Below are 4,174 nucleotides of genomic sequence, written 5' to 3'. Positions count from 1 at the left end.
CTCATTTGTTTTCTCCACAACTCAGTTTACTGTCATAAAGAATTGAAAGAAATTAGAGAATATTTTTTTAAAAGCTAGAATCGGAGAACTGGGATGTTTTTATTATAAATGATGCAAAACTTGGACAAATGAAGTAGTAGTTGAACTGATTGATAAGTCATTGTATCTCTAGTGTAATCCTAAACATCAGGCCTGATTATAGCTGCAAACGTTTCCTTGGTCTCAAAAAACATTAAAGTTCCACAAGGACAAGCCTTTGCTGTCACTGCAGGTACAGATATTGCATGTTGAGGCTGTTTAATCCACATATAAGAGGCTTTTTAGCACACAGAGTTTATGGTTTATATGTGGAAGAAAACGGAAAGCCTCTCACATGTGGGATGTCTAACGTTCCTCACGAGAACTTTGCCACGATGGAGAGAACCACGATGTGATATTGTCATAAAAATGAGAGAAAATGTGAGAGTACATAAGTGTTTTATTAGTGCACTGACAAATGATAGAATAAACCTAAAGCAGTTCTCAGCTTCTTCAAATGGTCCAAATAACTGCCAGCTTGATGTAGTTCCTAAACAGTGAAAGTGATGTGTGCGTTCATGATAATCCAACTTGTATTAACAATAAAATAAAAAAACATCCTGCCAGCTGTGATGGAACAATGTCTACACTGAATTTATCATTCATTTAATGGTATCATCATTGGGGAAAAAACTGCTTTTCTTTCAAAAATTAGACATTTTTAAGTGACTTCTAGTGTATATTCTTCTATTCCTTCTTGACCCTGCTGCTGCTGTGGGATTTCCAACTGAATTTCATTGTAATTTTTATGTGCATTGACAATAAAAGCATCTTTAATCTTAAAACTGGAGCTGAAATGTGGGGAAAAAACACTTAACACGGCTCACTGTGTTGTGATGACATGCAGTTCAGAACCTGTAATTGTTTTATGTTTCAGAAATGCTACAGGAACATAATAAGATGACTGTTGTGATCAGTTCATTCAGATTAATGATGTTTTGTTGCTCCTACAGAAATGCCGGCCTCCCGTTGAACAAACCTGATGGCTGAGTGTAGGATGGGATGAAGCTGCCGGCTCTCGCCCTGCCCGTGGGGCTGAAGGTAAAATCTGCTGCGCTGTGATTGGACGGATCCAAGCCCAGCTCTCAGTCAGCTGACCAGCACAGTCTGGATCAGTGTGTACCGAGCTGGTAGAGGAAGCCTCTTGCTTTGTCTCCGCTGTGCAGGTTCTGTTTTAGGAATCTGTTCCTGCTGAGCTGCTGCAGAGGGCGGCCAACAAGAGAGTGGCCCGTCCTGATCCAACGCAGGACGGGCCTAGTGCCGGGCTGCACACTGATCCACAGTGGGGCGCGTGAGGAGGCGTGATGTGTTAGAACCGAGAAGACGTGGATGGTGTGATACGTTAGAGCAGGAGAGTCCAACTCATCTTAGTTCAGGTTCCACATTCAACCCAGTTTGATCTCCAGTGACCAGTAAAACCACAGCGTAATAACCTGTAAATAATTGTAATCGCAGGAATCTAGAACTGAACGATCTAGTATGTTATGATCAAAACGACAAAGTCAGACAAAAAACTCACAATAAACAAGACAAAATATTAGAAAAAATGAGACAAACGGCACAAAACAAAAAATTTAAGTTACAGAGCGACAACAAAAAGGAATAAACAAGAGACAAAATTATATGGTGACACAAACCGATAAAAAAATGACAGAAGCGAGAAACAAAGTAGACAAATGATGCAGCAAGACAATAAAAAACACAAAGTGACACAAACGATGCACAAAACAACGAATAAAGCAAAATGATAAAGATAAAATGCAAGAGAGACAAAAAGAACACAAATGACAAACCAGAAACAAATGACAAAAACATGGACGTAACAAAATGAGGAAAATAAAACAATATAATAAATGAGACAAAAGACAAGTACAAAGAACAATCTAGTATTTACTTAAGATCAAAATAACTTGTCATGGTCTAGAAATGATTTTAAATTAATTTAACTAATTTACAATCTGCAGTTAATGTCTTCTCTGTAATTTTTCCACTTTGAGGGCCGGATTGGACCTCTGGAGGACCACTTTTGGACCACGGGCCTCAATGTTGGACCCTTAGCATGGAGCCAGACTATTCCAGCTCTGAATGCCAACTCCACAGACAGCCTAGATACTAACTGGAGACCTCCAACTACCAGAACGCTTTTTTTACACCTTAGAAGTTGAGCAGTGAATACAGAAGAGGACCTTCGTTTATAAATGGCTCTTGTTGTTCCAGAGAATCTCAAAGTGCTGCAAAGATCAGATTCATGACCTGACGCGGGGTTTCTACTAAGCAGTGAATCTGCCTCATTTTCTGAATGGTTTCATCTGTTAATGGATACAAAATTTAGAATAAAAAAAGCTGAATAATCCAAAATTAGATCTCGTTTATTTGCCACAACTCTAACTAAAAGAATAGAACTGTTTTAAGAAGGAAAACGGTGCTTTGGTGACATTTAGTTTAGTAAATACACATGGCTGTTGATTGTGTCTTTAGTGAACTAACTGTTGAGTCAGTCCTGGACAGTGAGCATAAAGTCCTGTGGCTGTGAAAGGATTAGTCTGAACCGTTTTCTGTGGTTGTTTCAGGAGCTTTCTGCTGAGCTGACGGTCATGCTGCAGACTGACTGAAGGTGAGTCTGGTGAAATAAATCTGTTTATTTATAAATCCGCTCCTCTGGATGCTGTGATGACTGAATAACATAACACATCATGCAGACCTAACGCTGTGGTGAGCTTTATTCTCTGAGCGTATCAGCTGACTGCAGACAGACAGGAGTGAGGCGTTACTTTCACTGACTGCTCTTCGTTTATCTCCAGCTGCATGTGGAGCCTCTGGCCTGCAGGGGGCAGTCCTCACCTTCAGGAAGCTCCGGCTGAGTGCAGGTATGTTTGACCTGCCGTCGCCATGGTTACACATAGAACGTGAACCCAATCTTGTACTGCCTTGGCAGAGTCTCCTCTCTGTTGGGGAATCTTAGTATTGGGAGAGAAATTCAGGACTTTGGCACAGGTTCAAGTAAAACCCGTTTACCAGAACCTGACTGAAGACCTGAAACAGTCGTTCATTTAACCACGGTGGATAAACAGTCTAACACTGGTTTCCTGCATGTTTACAGTGTAATCCTGCTGCTGTGGATGAGTGGATATGCTGCCGACTGTCCACCTGCTGGGAGCTGATCAATCATCAATACGTCCGTCTGTTTAACTTCTCAAAGCTCAGGCTGCGTCTACACATCTCCAGTACCTTTAATCTACTTTATTTCTTTAGGTACTTGTTAGGCCTGTACAACTTCAAGAACCTCAAACACGTTCAGACATTCAGTTTACAGTAATGGACCAATTTATTTTGAAGTTGATCAGATGTGAGAATGTTTGGAATTTGTTGAGAAAATGAATCCAAAATGTAACATTCAACAGGACATGAACAGAAGTTTAACTGGGATGTAAACACTGACCCTGAGTTGTCTAAACGTCTGAATAAAATGTTTTCTTCCTACACCTTAATCTAAGTTTTTGTTTTGATTTTCAGTCGGGTTTTATGTCGGCATAATCCAGGTTTTACGTTACTTAAAGGTCAAAACATCATCAGGGAACCCTAAAGGAACGATCTCTAAAGGTTCCTCTACTTTATGTAGCCTCAGAATGTTACAAGAACATTCAGTAAACTTCTGGGAATGATATCTAAACATTCCCAAAAACGTAATCTTTAGAAAACCTTTGAGGAATGTTCATACAACATTAGAAGAACCTTCAGGAGATATTCTTACAATGTTAAGTTAAATAATCCTCAGTAGACCCTAAAAGGAACATTCTCTGTAGATTACTGTCATGTTAGAGAATGTTCCCTAAAGTTTCTATGAAGGCTCCAAAAAAATAATCTTCAACAAACCTTTGTTTAATGTCCCTAAACACCTAGGGAACCTTCCCAGAACGTTACTTAAAGGTTAAAAAAAATCTTCAGGAAACCTTAACAGGATGAGGACTTTCTGTCCTCAGAGAAATTTCTAAGAACATTCAGGAAACTTCAGGGAATGTTCCTACAAAGTTCAGGGAACCTTCAAGAGACGTTCTCAGAGTGTTACTTAAAGGTTAAAATAATCTTTATGGAACCC

At 39.7% G+C, this 4,174-nt stretch overlaps 1 long non-coding RNA gene across 2 annotated transcripts; it reads left to right on the top strand.

Annotated features, from left to right (window-relative positions):
* Window positions 1-1,049: 1,049 nt before the first annotated feature.
* On the top strand, window positions 1,050-3,566 carry LOC127530833 (uncharacterized). 2 transcript variants are annotated; one of them, XR_007937513.1, is made up of 4 exons: window positions 1,050-1,119; window positions 2,649-2,692; window positions 2,880-2,945; window positions 3,179-3,566. It is a non-coding gene; the product is annotated as an uncharacterized LOC127530833 (long non-coding RNA). The 2 variants fall into 2 exon arrangements; XR_007937512.1 differs by lacking the exon at window positions 1,050-1,119 and having other exon boundaries at window positions 2,482-2,692.
* The last annotated feature ends 608 nt before the right edge of the window (window positions 3,567-4,174 follow it).

This window comes from Acanthochromis polyacanthus, chromosome 18 (assembly GCF_021347895.1).
Source record: "Acanthochromis polyacanthus isolate Apoly-LR-REF ecotype Palm Island chromosome 18, KAUST_Apoly_ChrSc, whole genome shotgun sequence".
Classification (NCBI taxonomy): domain Eukaryota; kingdom Metazoa; phylum Chordata; class Actinopteri; family Pomacentridae; genus Acanthochromis; species Acanthochromis polyacanthus.
This window is presented reverse-complemented; position numbering and strand designations above follow the sequence as displayed.